Source organism: Stegastes partitus, unplaced genomic scaffold (genome assembly GCF_000690725.1).
Source record: "Stegastes partitus isolate 25-593 unplaced genomic scaffold, Stegastes_partitus-1.0.2 Scaffold1810, whole genome shotgun sequence".
NCBI lineage: Eukaryota > Metazoa > Chordata > Actinopteri > Pomacentridae > Stegastes > Stegastes partitus.
The window spans coordinates 100,911-118,793 of NW_007579541.1; positions in this window are offsets into that span (position 1 = coordinate 100,911).

Genomic DNA, 17,883 nt, shown 5'->3' on the forward strand with positions numbered 1-17,883 from the left:
AACGCCGCAGCGTGTCTCCTCAAGGCAGGAGACGGGTTGCGCGGTCATGTTGTGCCTCACATGTCCCCGACTGAGGGAGACGCATCCAGTGCAGGAGGTCAGGAGGTCAAGACAAGTTCAGCTCAGTGTGTCAGTCGCTGTAAAGGTTATTGGCGGACACTGGCGCTGTGGTGGACCTGCTGCACTGGAGAACAAGCCGGTGTGATCAGTCCTGTGCTCTCATCCTGTTCTTTCAGATCTGTTAGCTGTTTTTCTCTGTTATTGCAGGAGGGGCAGACATGTACAGAAGGGATGGATGTCTGGAGGATGTAGTTAAGGGATCCCTCATCACAGCAAAGGGAAGAGCCTCATTTTTCTTTGGGGTGACATCAAGCTAAAGTCACATGTTTAGAAAAATAAATAAAACCTGGCTCTGCAATTTATAGGGCTTGTGTTTGCTCATATTTACCCTTAATTCACTGTAAACATAAATGTACAGTGTTTGCTCTATTATTGTGAAATCAGCTTATTCTTAATTTAAAATAAAGCAGAACTTCATCAGGAAATTCTTGTGGCAAATATTGCTCAGAAAAAAAATAAAATTGAAAAAAAAACAACAACAAGAGAATAAACGCAGAGCCTACTAGAGTGGCAAAAAAGTGCAAAACATGAGTAAAAATAAAAACAATCAAGCTAAAATTAAACCTAGAAAAGAAAAGTAAGAAGTAATACTGACAATGATACTGAAGTAATAAAGTAATGTTGCACATGATCATGAAATTTTGCATGTGATAATTAAATATTGCATATAATAGTGAAATATTGCACTCAAAATTGAAATATTGCACCTGAAAGTGAAATACTGCACACAATACTGAAACTGATGTGCGTGTTCTATCGAGAAAGCAAATCATATTAATGTTAATCTAAAATTTCAGCTGGAGTTATACAGTTGATAAAAAAAAAAACCCTCCTGTGGCGTTCTGTGGTGCACCTCGGTGGTCTCAGTCTACTGCTGAAGGTGCTCTGAACATTATTTAAGCTTTAATGATCATTTATATTGTCAACAGCTACTGTGTTGGTGCATATTTTAATTCAGTCTGATACAATCTGATCATTAGATTTTTTTTTTTCTTTAAGTCCTGAGTATAAAGACTAATGTTGGGTTACATTTATGACTCTGATCCTACAGAATGTTTTCTAACTTTCTGTATTTTATTGAAAATAGTCATTAATAGAATGATGTTTTGCTGTTTATGATTCCAATAGTATGTGGGGAATGTAAGTAGTTGTTGAGTTACAGCTACTCCTTATCTAAGATGGCATCTCGATGTAACAAACCATTTCCTGTTGAAAGTGTTGCACCAAAACATTACAAATAAATGTGTTTTTGCAAGTGAGACGGTGTCTGGGAGTCTGTTTGGAAGTTTTCAGTATTAAGCAATCTATCACTGATGTCTGTATTAATGTGCAGCCTGCCTGAGAATGACCTGTACATTTTATAAAAACAAGAAAAAAATAAAAATTATACAAAAATGTATTAATGTATTTGAACCGAGACGCTCAGGAATCAACAAAATACCTCACCCTAGCTGCTGTCAAGTGTACTCTGAGTGTTATTTTGAACACAGTGTTGTTTATCTAAATTATTATTATTGTTATAATTACTGCCACTTAATATCAGCAAGATTTTATTGTTCCTCTAAATGATTCGACACAAATATTAGAGTGTTAAAAACGTAATTCTTGCATCACTAATGAAGACAACAATAGTAATCGAACACATAAAAGTGTATGAAAATTTGTTTTGCAGGTGCAAATATACACTAATAATTTAGTCTTCCTGGTAATAATACAATCTTTATCGTCATCTACTCTTTTAGGATAGTCGAGAGCAACAGACTTTGTATCCATCATGAACCAGCAGTTTAGTGTCTCAAAGTGTCCCTTGTATTTTTCACTGCTGTATTCAGATATTTTTAAAAATAATGACCTATTAATTTTTCTAACGACTTGACCATTACTAAACATACATTTTCAGGAAAAAAAAAAAAGTGCCACTACTGGTCAGTTCAAGATTTGGTTTTCGCAGTGAATTTCAGTTTACATCCTGTGTTTCCTTTTGTCTCTCAATAATATCATCGTTGTATCAAAGTCAGTTTCTTGTTTTCAGTTTACAGACCTGCCTTGTTTCAAAAATGGCTTCTAGGAAAAAAAGTAAAGCAGGATGATAACATTTTCCATGATTTCACTGGTTGCTGCTTCCCCGTTGTGAGGTAGTTTTGGTGTTTCCAGAAGATTTTTGATGCTTTATCACCCTCAAGGGGATTAAAATGGCATTACAAAACAACACATGGACCCTCACTTCACTGAAGTACTTATCATTTTTTTAGGGTAAATACTCATTTTTACCTAATCCCCATCATGCAATTATTTTATTAAAGACATTAAAAACATCACACTGGCTAACTATTTAACAAATTAAACATCTGTGTACATTTTTAGTGGGTTCAGGCGGCCATTGTTGCCCATTTATTTACTACATGCTTCTGTTGTCAAGCTTCCATTATTTTTAAAGTTGACTGATTATGATACAAAGAAATGTGTTCTTCCTAATCTGTCTCCCAAATGATGTGGAATTTTCTCCAGTTCTTTTTTTTTTTTTTAACATTATGATGTTGACTCACAGGTTAAGTAATTGATAAGGGGGGGTAAAAGTTGGAAGTTCTAAGGTAAATGGATTTTAACTGTTTTACTTTAATATGTTTTACGCAATATAACTCAGTCATGAAACGGAGGTAAAAAAATAATGCAACTCTTGTTTCCCCTTCATTTATCAGAGATCATAACCCGTAATGCATTTTGTTCTTATTCAAGAGAAAACATGACTTTTTTTTTTTACTATCTTAAAAACATGTGTACCAACTGCTTCCTGGAAATACAGCAAACTTCAGCTTTTTGTATTTTTTTTTTAAAACCCAGCAGAAAAACAAAACACAGAACAACACCTAGACAGATTTTCTTAATGGTTTTATTTGTATTCTGCACATATTTCATCAACATTACAACAACATCAATGATTAATCACATTACATAGCATGCTAAAAATCAAAAGACACAAAAAGCAATAAAAACAGAAGTCCTACATTACATTGAATTCTAAGGCTGAGAATAGTTTTCCATTTTAATCTACCTTTTTTGTCTTTTCTTGTGTCTCAGTATTTGGACACTGGCTCTGCATTCTGACTTAGAAATACATTAAGAGGCATTTGAATCCGTACCAAGCTACAACATGAACTTAAATGAAACCATCATACTTACCATTGCAGCCAGCTGCTGTGTGAAGTCTCAACCCACAGAATCTCCAGGCCTTTCCACTTTTTACCTGGTTTTAGTGATGGTTTCCTGCATTCAGTCTGGTCTGCGATGACAGAAATCCATGATGAGTTTCACTGTGGTCACTTGAATCACATAATCAGTGAGGAAGATCCTACCAGAAAAACAACAAAAAAAGTTTATTTCTCAAAGACAGAACTTTAACCTCGTGCTCAGTGTTGCATTTCAAACCTCTGCTGGAGCACAAAGACTAATCAATGCCAAATATGTCACTGTCCAAATATTTTAACCTGCGCTGTGTGTGCATGTGTGTGACTGCATGTGTGTGAGTGCTGCATGAGGGATTAGCCTCAGTGTGTGTCCACCAGTGATTAGCCTGGTCAGTGGGCCTGTTGTGCATTCACTCAGGCCATTAGCATATTAATGCAGCCTCGCTCTTGATCTCCCTCCCACCCTCTCTCTCTCCCGCTCTGTCTCTCCCTCGCTCTTTCTCTTTCTCTATACATATTTCCCAGACCGAGTTGTCGCTTCCTGCAGCTTCAATCTATAAATCTCACCAATTTACGCCACTCGTGCTGTGAAGCAGCGGACAATCTCGCCACACAAATTTCAAGGTGCCTGGTCTTCTTTTCCCTCCAAAAATGTCCTCTTGTCCTCCTCCGGCTCTCTCCGTCAGATCTCTGCTCGCCATCTCTCTCGCTCTCTCTCTCTCCACCTCATTCAAATCCTTTACTTTCTCTCATTTTCCCCTTTTCTTTCTCCAAGTCTGGCCCCCTGAACTTTGTCAAACACAGGAAAACACACACAGAGGCAAATTCACAGGGGCAAACACAGAGAGAGCGAGTACACACACACACACACACACACACACACACACACACACACACACACAGACTCCATCCCCTCATTCATTCTCCTTTTCTGTCACTCTCACCCCATCCAGTGCAAATTTAGCCAGACCCTCTCTAGACTCCGCTGCTGAAGTGCGAACCGGACACATTCAACTGTACTTAACACGGTGAGAGCCATTCAGCCTTTTCTGCTCCACAGACAGACTCTAACCTCCTTTCCAAAATGGGACACTCCTGATCTCCAGAGCCGGGCGTTTAGACTTTGCACCTGTATGGGGAAAAAGTACAAAAAAATGTAACACACATTTAAAAATGAACTTAATTTCAACCTTCTAAAAATGCTTTTTTTTCCCTTTACAGCAGGTATGAAAGAGAAAAGATTTTTTTTAAAACTGATTTGACTTGAAATGTATGTATGGTCTGTTTCAGATTCTTGCATTGACCAATTTGTGCAAATAAATGAATCCCCTTCGTTTCCCATTCAGCTGCCTTCCACCTGCTGTCTCTGTTTGGTGCCGTTACTTTCAAAACTAGTGATGATATTAATTCTTCACCAGCTTGTCTGATAAACTGTGGCCTGTAAAAGGAAAAGTTTTTCCTGAAACACCTGCACTGACCTAAATATTTAGTTTCATTCTGTTCAAATCCAATCTGCCTGCTTTTACAGGCCCAACTATTCTAAAAACTGTTCTGCTGTTGTTTGGGGGGAAAAAAGTTGAGCTGACCTCCAAAAATGTCAAGAGAGATTGTTACAGGCTTTACATTTACATAAACACACACTCTCCCTTTTTCAATATCCCTCTGCCTCTCTCTGTTTGTCTTTCAGTGTCACCAGCTCATCCGTCCACAAAGCCACAGAGTCTTATCCCATCCATGGTGGTCTGTCCCTCGCTGGGTCTCAGAGGTCAGGGGCGTGATGTCCATCCACAACTCCTGGTTTCACAAAGGCAGACGCAAGAATTGCGTTTGGACAATCAGCTCCGGACCTCCATCGTTCTCTTGGCCTCTGGCAGGTTCACACACTTGAACAATCAGGCGCATGATCTGATAATTCCTAAATATCACCCCGTCCACTTGCTGAAGCTCAGTTCCTTAATGGTGTTTGACCGCGAGCTTCAGGTCAGAACATGCGGATGGACGAAAATGAAAGAATGGTCAGGCGAGAACCGAGGAACGAGCGGGAAGGCAAGGAGAAAGAAAAAGAGAAAAGAGAGAGAGGGAGAAAGCTCTAACTCATGCTTGTCCTCTGTGCCGGTGACACCATGATGAACGAAGGGGTCACCACCCGGGGGCAGGCCCGTCCAAAAGGAGCCAGCGATGTGACCTTGTACAAAAGAAGAAGTGGGTCCCCCAACGGTCACACAGATCAAAGAAGACAAAAGCCTGAGATGATAACTCAGCACAGCAGTGGAGCGCATTATTATCAGACACATGAGCAGCAGTGGTAGTAAATTTCACCGAGTTGGAGGCAGGAGGGTGGAGGCAGGGGGGGCCTGAAAACGAAAAAGTAAAGCTCTGACTCGCCTTAATCTGATTTGCCGTACGCAACATTTTCTCTTTATCTGATTCGCTCCGTGAGGCATTTTCTCTTTCTGTGGGACCCCGTCTTTATCCAAATGATGTGGTCTTTGGTGAGGCCTGGCCTATTCATGGGAACCCCATGTGCTGTGTGCCCACCATTGAGGTGCAGAGTAGCATGGCCACAAAGGATGGCAGCGTTTCAGAGAGTCCTCTCCTTACAGTCTCTGTTCAGAACAAAGTTTACAGTTGAATCATAGAGCTAGAAAATCTATCACATGGTTTAAAAAGTGAAAAGAAAAAGCCTCTAAATCTTATCTGAACACCTGAAGTACATAAATGTGTTTATGTTGTAATAGTGAGTAAACCAGAAAACATTTGACACTGATGCTCTTCATATACTCTAAAAGACATTAGAGTAAATAGTTTGAGTTATAAATGCCATTAAGACTAAATGGGTGAAACTTTTTTTTAGTAATAAGTACTTTGAACTAAAGTTTGCTGTCACTGACCTGTATAAATACATTTGTGTTTTATATTGTCTGTTCAAAACAGAAATAGTATGCTCCATTTTCCCGACAAAGACAGTACAGCAGATGTCTTTTCATTTCTATGACAGACTGTGATCATTCTGCTATAAAAGAGGCCTGAAGGCCTAAACTTCTCTGGTTTACTTTAGATTTTAAGACCACACAGGCTGCTGAAAAAGACCTATTCTGTTTAAAAGTGAGACAGAAACTAATACCAGAGATTTACACCACTTATTATCTGCTTAAAACAAAAAAAGCAGGAAAAGGACAAGAATACAACAGCATAGTAGTGCCCAGTATTTGGACCCTTTGGGGCCTAAAACCTGGATCAAGAATAACTGTAAAAAGCATGTGATAAAGTCCCTCTGATCCACAGAGCGTTCATCCTTACATGTGCTACAGACATCCTCGCATCTCCATCTTCCTCCCTCAGTTCTGGGTCGAGTTTTAGCTGCATCGCTGTCGACGTCTGACCGCACTTGTCCTACTTCTCCATCTTTCACTCTCTCTGCCTCTGCCTCCTCTGATCCTGCGTCCTTCTTCCTCTCCTTCTTCAACCTTTTCTGTCCGGCCCTCCCTCCGCCTTTACATTTCCTTCGCCCTCTCCCTCTCAGTTTCCCCGCCCTCTCTCTCTCTCTCTCTCCTCCTCTCGTTCAATGTCTCTCGCTCTCTCCCTCTCCTCATTTTATGCAGCGCTGGGGTTACCTAAGAGACTGGGCCTCAATGGAGAAAATCTCCTTTGGTACAATGAACTGGGCGAGAGGCAGAGGGGAGGGGGGGAGAGAAATGGGGGTGGGGGGGAGACAGGGTAAAATGAGGGGGTGTTGGACGCAGGAGGGGAGGGAGCGGAGTGGGGGGGTGAAAGTAGAGGGAAAGATAGTGGGATGCAGATGCATGCAGGGATGGAAGGGGGATACGAAATCCCAAAAATTGAATAAGTGGCTTCGCTTGTGTGATTTCGCCTCAATGGTCAGCCTTTTGCTGGTTGCCTGTGGTGCCCCCCACCTGCTCACCAGTCAGCCCTCAGAAATATATATATATAAAAAAACACACTTATTTGAGGAACTTAAGTAAAGATTTTAATGAAACTTCAATAAGATAAAGTGATCTTTTCTTTGGAGGGAAATTAAAGTTTCACCCATATTTAAATATGTATATATATATATATATATACATATTATTTTATTTTTTGGCAATATTATCTAAGATAATAAATAATCAAGGACGGGGAACCTCAGTGTCAGTAGTCGCCATTTTGTTTGTTTACTTGTTTGTTTGCTCTCTGCAGGGAGTGCAAGATGAGACTCAGAGGATCAGAGCTCTCTTTACAAAGACAAGTGTGTTTCGACCGCATAAACCCTCTCTTGCTCTGCACTGAGCAGACCCCATTCAGCACAAGTAATTACACTATTCCCCTTTAATCTATTCACTGTTTCTGTGCGAGAGATGGTCCCCCCCAAAAAAAGGGAGACAAAACACACACAACCTTGTTTGGAGGTTAGTTACTGATTAGCACCAAAACTGTTGCAGTTCATTTTCCTGCTGCACCTTATTGAGCTCCTCAGCAATTCTATTCAGTTCGTCGTTTGTCTCTGAGTTGGCAAACAGATCCCCCGCTGCTCAGCTCTGTGTCTTTACAACTCTCCCCCAGCCCCTTTTCTCATCGGAGGATGTGAGAAAACAATAGGGCTAATAAAAGAAGCAGAGAGATGATTACAGCGCGGCAAAGAAGTTAGCGCTCCTACGCCCGGAACCATAAATACCTGGTGTGTAAAACAGGATATGTGGGCGACTTTGGGGTGTCTTTTTTTTTAATGCTCTTTTCTGTGCCAACACCTTCAACTTATTCTTCCTCCCATGTATGTCCTGTGTAAATGCCAGGGTGAATCTGGGATCTCTGCGGTAATGACTCTATCAGGCCTTGATACCCGGAGGCCCCTGCTGAGGGAATGGATCTGAGGGGATTGGGTGTTAGAATGTGGCCCAGGAGGTGTCAGAGTTGGGTTGGGGGCTTCCAAGTGTTTCCAAGTGTGTGTATGTGCTTGAGACGGGAAGGGAAGGAGGGGGTTAGGGCAGATTGTCCATGGTGCTCACCCCTCTGAGTAGAGCTGAATGAAGTTATTTCTAGGCCCCTGTCCATCTGTTACCGTGGCAGCAGTGGTGACCAAGGTGTTGCCATGGCGAGGTGGACACAAAAAGGCGTGGCGTGGGAATGGGTCCAGGGGTCAGGAGTGAGGGTCAGGGGGTCAGGGGTCACAGCCAGCTGGACAGCACACAAGAGGAGGCCAGGGTGAGAAAAGAAGGAGGGAAGGTTGGATTTTCTTTCTCTGCTTCACCCTTTCTTCTCTGGGTTTTTTTGCTCTGGAGGGAGACGTCCGAAGAGTGGACACCGCTGGACATTAACATTGAACTGGGGTGGTGAAATGGAAAAGGGAGGGGAGGGGGTTGTAGAGGGTTGAGAGAGTTAGAAGGGCTTTGGGGTTCACAGAGTGGGGCCCCCACAACGTCCAGGCTTTGGGAGGCTCCCCTGCTTTAGGCCTGATACCTACTGGTGTCTAATCGCGCATAGCATTTGACAGGCAATTGACTCTGGTCAATGTACACGCAAATGCGACTATTGAGAGGATGCGGACGGCTGCATGTGCATGTGTGTCTGTCTGTGTGGCCACAGGCTGCACTTTACCCAGATCAGTGATACCCAGAGAAAACAAAAGGCCTTTCCACAACATTTCATTCAGTCATTTAAAGCTCAAAACCGCTCACAGACAATAAGACAAACTGAAGGGGGGTAATGAATTACAATTTTGCTCAACATGGGAAAAAACGTTTTCTGAACATAAAAATATAATTTTAAAAAAATCTAAAAAATGTAAGAATAAGTAGAATGTAGAAATCCTGTTTAATTGGCAGAATTTGTGGGAAAAAATAGGTTTGTCAGTTAAAAATGAGGAAAGAGTGAATCTGCGAGGAAGGTGTAAGAGGGACTGTTTTAAGAGCACAGTTTTTGCTTTAAATGCAGCCATTTTTTCAACATGTTCAAGAATGCAAATGTTGCTTTTACGCATTTCTGATGGAATCTGTTTAGTCACTTTATCAGCATCCACTAATTAATCTGTTTTATGGTGGATTTAATCATCATTCCATTATTTGCAATGTTAAAACTTGAACTTGTGTAGGTGGAAAATCCTAATTCAGAACGTAAAATAGACGTAGTGGAGCGTATTCTTTAGATACACAGGTAATCACAGACTCACTTCGCAGGTTTTAGTTTTGTCTCTTTTACATTTAACATTGTCCGACAATCTCTCAAAGGATAAACATAAGTTAAAATTGTCTCCACAATAAAAAGTTTGCTTCTAATGAACTAATTATCTTGACAGAGTATCTGTATTTAATGAGAGGCTGATGTGGGAAAAGTCATAAAGTTCAACATTTGATTCTTTACATTGCAGTGACGTCATTATTTAAAACATTTCTAAAGTAACAAATAAAGTATGTTTACATGAGAATGTGGCCTATATTCCTATTTTCTGTTTGGTTTATCATTAATATTTGAAAAACTACACTGTTTAATGTAATGTATATTCCACTGGTGTGGGGAGAAATAAAAGATTCTTATCTTATTATCTTACCTAGACTGTTGTGTCACAACCTCGGCTCTTATGTACATGAAAGAAATATACAGTTATACAGAGATATACAGTTTGATTACATAATTAAATAACTAAAATGTGTACTTAGTCAAACATCAAAAAGCCGTCAGTGGTGTCAGCTGTGACGGGTGTTCAAATGAAAATGGTACAGCTTCAATACAAACGTGTTTGAACACCAAGAAGAAGTCCAAATGGCCCTTTTTTAAAAAGTGTATTGTGACGTTGACCTTGCTTGATACCATGGATCATGATGCAAAACTATCAGCTACGACTGAGTCTGAGCAAACTGCCAGCAGAATCATCAGATGTCAGCAACAGCACAGTTTGGTAAAAGCAGCTAAAGTTGTGTTGAACTGTGGCAGCAGTGGAGAGCGAGAGATTGAAATGTCCACCTGCCCCGTAGCAAACCGAGAGCGACGGCAAACCTTGAGCCGCATCAGTGGATAACACATTATGACAACGTGGATAAGAAGACGCTTACAATGCAATTACACACACAGGAACACACGCACACATACACAGAGTAAACACACAGGGCCCCCTCACACTTTAATAGCTGCTGGGATGAAGGCAGTGCAGGATCCATACTCCTCCAGAGCCCACATTAATAGGATTAGGAGCAGCCTCGGGAGGACATGGCAGGCCAAGTCCAACGCTCCGTTTGACACCTTTTGTCCACGAGCCCCGAGACGCAGATCACAGCAATAGGATGAGGGACAAAGGCTTTTGAACATTGTGTTGTAGCTACAAATATATCCCGATGGGAGAACGCTGAGCCTCAAGTTCCACAGCAGATAAAATGAACAGACAGCGATTTTGACAACTCAATCAATTTTTAAGATGAATCAAGTGTTAGAGAAAACCCATTATTCTTTCCGTGAACCAATCGAATGCCTTTACCGCTGAAAGCTTGACTCTGATAGGGTGTTTATTTTTAAATTTGTTGGAGAAAAAAAAAAGTATTGAAAAAGTTTCTCTTGGAGAAACTCTTGGAGTCGGAGTAAGTAAGTGTCCAGCAGATCTTTTGGTCAAAAAATAAAATTCCCATTAAACTTTCGCAATTCACTTTTTTGGGGGGAATAATATTAAACATGAAGTAGCATTTTCAAGTGTTTCATTTGCTTTGTTCATCATGATAATTGCTATATGAAAACAAAGCTATTTTATTAGGTATAATACAATCCTGTCACAGTAGAACGTAGTTTCCTTTTTCAATTGTGTAGCTGTTTGTCCTAACAAACCAAAAGTCTAAAAAACACCATGCAAAAGAGAAAAGACCCGCCACAAACCACATGGTAGCGAGAACACACCTGATAACTGGATGTAAGGTGTGGCACAAGTGTGTGATTCCCTCTGCAACATTAAATATGATCACAGCTTTTCTCCACAAAACCCACAAAATACAAACGTGAATGAAAAACACATGCTGAATGCACAGTGGTTTTGAATGTTTAAAAAATGATGACTTTGTAGTTGTGTGCTAAAGGATCACAGCCTCCTTAAACTTCACATGTTGGGGGTTGAGTTGTACAGAGACACCACAGGGAGATGACAAGAGCTGCTAACTGTTAGCTGTAGAACGTTTTACCATCTAGCAGTTGTCTCCAGCGCTGACCTGGCTGTGATCAAAGCTCCAAGTTACGAATGCAGAGTGTCTAGTCTAGGGGGAGCAATACCTGGATGCAACTCCAGCTCTGTATATATGTGCATCACTGTCAATCCTTGTAGTATCACACAGTAGATAAGAGAGCAATAAGAGTGTAAACTACAATACAGCCTGATCCTGTGCATTCGATACATACATTCATCCATTCGTGTTGCAGTGACGCTATGAAATCTGAACTCCAAATCTGCTTATATGTTCATTTTTTCTGTGCAGTTAAAACACATTTGGAGCACGTCAAGTTGGAATTTTCACATTGGGTTTAATTACACAATATGTAATTCCCTCATAGCTCACAGGCATTTGCTATTAGTTCCCACTCTCACATTACTTTTCATTTTACCAATATTTTGCATCTTTTTAGTGTAAAATTGCTCTTCGAACCATTTTTCAGTCATATAACGTTAATTTAAAAGTAAACCATTTTGGAGTGAAGCCTTTTATTTCTTCCACTAAACAGATAAATTGGCCTGCGTCATCTCTACAGCTGTTTGTGTTTTAGTTTAAAGAGCCGTATTTTAAATTCTCTTGAATTGATATTCAGGTGGCTCTGTTGCACTGAGAGCAGGCAGCAGCTCGTCCTCGGTTTGAGCGATTATTGACATTCCCAGCGATCTCCTCACATCCCGTGCCATCGCGAGGTGACACAGAGATTCTCTGTCCTCTCCCCAACCAGAGCACTCCGGGAGAGCGACCAAAAGCAGTTTTACGACCAAGAGCTGCTGACGCTCACTTCCTGCCAAGAATAAGAAAGACGAGGTTCAAAGTCATCAGAGGCACACATACCGACAGACAAGCAATGAGGAGCACATACAAAAACCTGCACACGTGTTTGAAGCTTCAGTTTTGCATTTGTTCACACCGCCAGACTTATAGCTTAACCCTGATCTGATTAACGTTTGCACTTCTTTTCTAGAACCCTGATCTTCCGTAATTCCTACAGCGGATGTTTCACTGTTGTACACTCAACATTTGGATGAGATGAATCCCTGCCTGTTCTCTGATAAGCATTCTGGAAAACACAGGAGAAGAAGAACAAGTAGTTTGGGGGAAGACCTCAAACAGCACCTTATAAATAATTAACTTATGTAAAGACCTGTGACAATTAAAGCAACCAACTTTACCTTTAAATGCGCACAGCAACATTTATGATAAGACGAGAGTTCAGTGTGCAGGTATACAGATATAGTTTTGGGATGTGTAGCAGAAACAATTTAAATACTAGGAAATTTCTAGCATTGCAGCGTCAACAGTGTTCAGTTATATCAATACACCAAACCTGGCTGACCTCATGGCGACAGTGTGTCAGGGATGCTGCGTTAAGTTACTGAGAGCTTTATTATTGCTCTTTGTTTTTCCCAGTGTTCTTATATGTACATATATGTTTCTAAAAAAAAAAAGCTTCATAATTCAAATAGACAGATAGTAGGGAATTAATAAGTTCTAGTCAGAGTTGGGGAAGAAGCTGTGCTCCTTGAGGAAGCTCTCAGTTGAGCAGCAAAACGAATTCCACCTTAAAAATCCTTAAATGGATATTATAGCTTAGATAAAACAACAATACAATGAAGTGTAGTAAATATAAAAAAGAGGTTGAGGTGATGAAGGAAGCTGCTGCAGCAGCAAACAATGCTGTGACGAGCAAATCAGTACAGGTAGAAATGACACATTACACTTTCTCGTAAAAATATTTGCTCAGCTTCACATTTGCTTCTGCTGAAGGCTGTGTGGAGGATAAATTCAGCTGTTTAACTAGATGTGGTCATTACATGCACAAAGAAGACCTAACGACCAGATTTTCAAAGTGAGCTGACTGACTCATCACTGGCACTGACTGAATCATTATCTTTTAGCTGTGGAGTTCCTCACTGGTAAATACATGCCTGTCTTCCTCATTAAAATCATATTAAAACAGTGAAATTCTCAGAATCAAATTCTTTGTTTGGGTGCAAATGTTATGTTGCTGCACTGTTTCACCTTTATCAAGCAGATATGAAGAAATGAGGCCGTTTCTGTCTGCTGAAGACCAAACAAATCTAAGATGTGTTTCTGTAATGAACACAGACATGACAATAACAAATAAAGCCTGGTTTTAGGAAAACGCATACAGTCATATTTCCAAAATAACTGTGCTGTGCTGTATGTCACAGAAACATATGACACACATCTTTATCTCAAGCTCACTGCTCTTACATCATTATGATCCCTCTCATATGTCTTTCTGTTGTCTGGTTGCTGTATTGAACCACTAAAGAAGTTCTCTTATAGACCAACGGTGACTGCTGTGGTTGCTGGGAGATTCACGATGCGCCTGCAAAACTTTGTCTCAGGTAGGTTGCATAAGATTTACTCTCTGTCATCTTACTGGCAAGTTCCAGCTTCAGTCTTAAAGTGTAATATGCACATCCATCTACATCCTGGCAGCTTCTGTGTTTTGTCTCAGATTCAGACCAGCATCGACCTCAGCCGTTCGATATTCAAACTTGTTAAAAAGGTGAGAGGAGATTATCTATGTGACCAACACTGCTATCCCTTCTAATTACTTACTATTGGATACAGTCTGAAATAGATGGTATTCATTGATTTAATCCAAATACATGAAACATTGAAATTAGTTTTTGAAGAGTGCATTTTGCAATTTTCAACCTGAGTGAAAATACTTAGAAAAGACCCCAAAGTGTGACTGTTAGATCTGGGGGAAGTGGATCTAAATGTGACCTTTGTTGTTTTGGTTTTGTGCTGATTGTTTACTGATGCTGTTTCATATGGCAAAAATGGGTCAATGCAGTATTCAGATTGCATTTATTTGTGGGATGCACAACACAAAACACTGACAGGCACCACTACTGTACACTTCTATGGACTATTCTTTTTTAGACTTTACTGCTTGGACATGAATGTCACTGTTATGTAATACTGGATTTAGGTAATTATGCTGCACATTTTCTGTATCTAACAAAAGTTTGTTGAGCACATGAATAGAGTCTTGTGCAGTCAAAGCTACAGTTTTTTGTGAGAACAATTAGTTTTTCATTGACTTTAATACTCAAAGGTAATAAGAGTATTTTATTAGGGTTTAAAACTTAAGCTGAAAACTTAAGGTCTAGTAGATTTTATGGTGTGAGCAACACATCTCAACTTTGCATTGTGTATGGTAAGGCTCAACACATGTTGCTTTAAACTTCTTGACATGCTCTGTCTCTCTTCCCAGCTCTGAAAAAGAGCCTGATGAATCAATAAGCGCAATAAAAAAGGAGGGAAATCGTCTGAGTGGCAAAGATGTCTGAATGAGAGCCAGCGGTCAGAATTGATTATAATGGAAACGCTCCATAGAAAGGACAGCCTTCATTTTCAGGCCATGTCATCAAGGCATGTCTGTAGTGAGAAACCAGAGTCTGTGTGTCTGTCTGTGTGAGAAAGTGTGGAAAAAAAAAGAGCGGTGCATGTGATTATCGGACGAGGGCCGGACAGAGGCCACAAGGGGCAGCCTGCAGACGGACACGGAGAAAAGGACATTTACCTTGAACTCCAATCGTCCCGTCTCTGGGGCGGGGTCAGGTATTGTAGCCGGGCCTGACAGGGTCAGGAGGGGACAGGAGGGGGAGACGAGGGGAGGCGGGTGAGGAGCAGGGACATGGGCTGCCCCTGGGGTCGTGGGGCGCTACCCCCGTGGGGGGCCAGTGGGGGGATGGAGGGAAGGTATTGGCAGATTTTCGTGGGGTGCAGATGCTCAATATGCAGATGTCTAATCGAATTGTGCGACGATGAATTGGTTCCCCCTCCTGATTTGCATCAGGACAATCCCGAGCAGTGGCTCAGGGGTCAGCGGAGTTCCCCTGGACAAAATGAGCAGCCGGCTGCAGACGCCCCTGAGAACGTGTGAACTTGAAGTAGACTTTACCCAATGACAAGGATATTGATTGATTCAAATGTCTGTCTGTCTGGGAGTGCGTCTGACATCTGTCCTTCCTGTGAAGACGTTGTTTCTCAAAGTGTGAAATGGAATAAACATTTACTGTGTTTTAGTTTTCGGCCTGCATTTAGCTTTAGGCAGAAATACCACCAAAAGTTAGTCAGTGTTTAGATTAAATGATCTAAACTGGATGCTGCCACCTCGCTGTCTTACTAATACACCAAATGCAAAATATTTCAACAATAAACTGCTATGATTCTCAAACCCAACAGAGGTTTAATGGTTGATGGTTTTCGTGCCAAATCAGACACATTTCACATCAGCATTACGTGGATCAATCCTTCCTAGAACCAAACCATGAAAGCTGCATATGCAATGTCACTTAACTTTGTACTAATGCAGAGAAACAACAATAAGACGTAAGTCCACCAGGGTCAAGAAATGATTGCTTTTGGTGATAAACAGGCTACAAGTATGTCCAGTTTTGCAGCAGCACACTTGCAGGATGACTCCTAACTTCTCTTCTACATGAATCAGTTCCTCCACATCAGGAGGATGTGTTTGGCAGCAGCTTCAGACACAACCAGGACTTAAAGCAGATCCATGTTACTCAAACAGAGAAGCCAGGTCTTGTTAAGAGAATCACTCTTCGAAAAATAAGACTTCCCAAAGATACAGCCTCCCTGTGATTATATTTATTAGCTAAAATCCACTAAGTAAACTCCTGTAAAGCAGATGAGCGTTTATTTTAAACTTTCAGCTGAAGATGTAAGTTACTTTGAAAATCACTTGTATAATAATATTAAGAAATAGAATAATGCAGAAAAAAACACTGGAAACATGAATGAACTCTGGTACACGCAACGTTAGTGAAAGGTATAGTCCGTTACAGTGTGTTGTTCTTACAAATGCTGCACAGCTTAGTGTGATCATCACAGCACACATCACTTTATCCATAAAGCATGAACAGATTCTGTGCATCTCCAATTTACCTGGTCTCCATACGTGCATAATGCTACTGCACATCTATGACACTAAATGAAAAGACTTTGTGTGAATCTGAGGAGTGTAATCGACACAAACAGAAGGAGTACATGAACGTTAACAGGCTGAATATTCTGATTTCAGAGCAGATTCAGTTCTTCTTGGCCCAGAGTGTTCTTCAGAGATCCAAAGTGCTGCTCTTTTCAGGGGTGAAGATGAAGATATTACAGAGGAGGTTCAATGATCTTCAGGTCTGGTGAGCAGAGACACAAAAACTATTCATCTTGGTGTTGATCAAAACCCTCCAGAAGTTCAGTCTGCACAGGTTTATGATCAGATTTGGGTTTGGCAACACAAAGGAGGCAAATATCTTCATGTTTTGGCCTCATATGCAAAGGATTTATACAATGTCAGACAACAGCGATGAGAAAGTTCGTCTTTTAGTCTCCTCATGCCATTTCCTGCATATCAGTGCTTTTTTTACTCTATAATGAGAAAACCTCACTGTGTGGAACTGACTTGGATCAATCCTCTATAGTGTCAAAGGTTAAAGTTTATGCAGCAAGACTGTGTAGCTACGTAGGACTCTCTAAACCAACTCTTTTTCCAGTCTTTTATAGTTCAATTCTATTTTTTTCCAGAAGGTTAATAAGATTTTATAATGAGAGCGACTAAAATGGAATAAAGATGTAAACATACTGATCGGGTTATGAAAGTGGTGCAAATCACTATAAAACAGCAACTCTTTCAGGGTCACAAAAACCCAGATTCACGCCCAAAGAACCCTGTTTCTGTTTTCTTATGTCTGTCAATAATGTAATTAGTTTACAGTTCAGTTGATCTTGTCTGGCAGAGACAGTTTGTCATCTCATACAAAGTCACTTTACAGTTTCTATGGTGAATTCAGCATTCAAATGTGCTTAGTTTGCTTTTTTAACCTCAACCTGTTTTTGATAACACATTTGGTGTTACAAACATTTTCCAATCTTCATTTAATATCAAATATGCACTTGTTATAATTCATAAAATGAACAGGACATTAATAGTCTGATTCTGAGCACTTCAAGGGGAACTCATGAAGTCTTTACTCTAACAGATAAAAATAGATAAATAAACTGATTAAGGATTGATTTGATCAGCAACAGAAAACAAGCTGTTAGAAGATCTTTGCTTTAGCAATAAATAAAAAAAAGAAAGCTTTTGAAGTGCTGGAGGTTTGAAACGGCTCTGTGGTGACTTGTCTCACGATTGAGAAATTTCAGAGATCGGAGGCTCTCTAGTGGTAACAGAGAGAAAGACACTCTGAGCCACAAGATTCACTGAAACCCTCATCTGTGGTGGACATAGTTTTGTTTCAGTTTTCACGTTAAAACAACTAAAAATAAAAAAATAAATCCAGTTACAGTTTAGTTTTAATATCAATGTAGTTTCAGGAGCAGGCTTCATTGCTGACAAAATG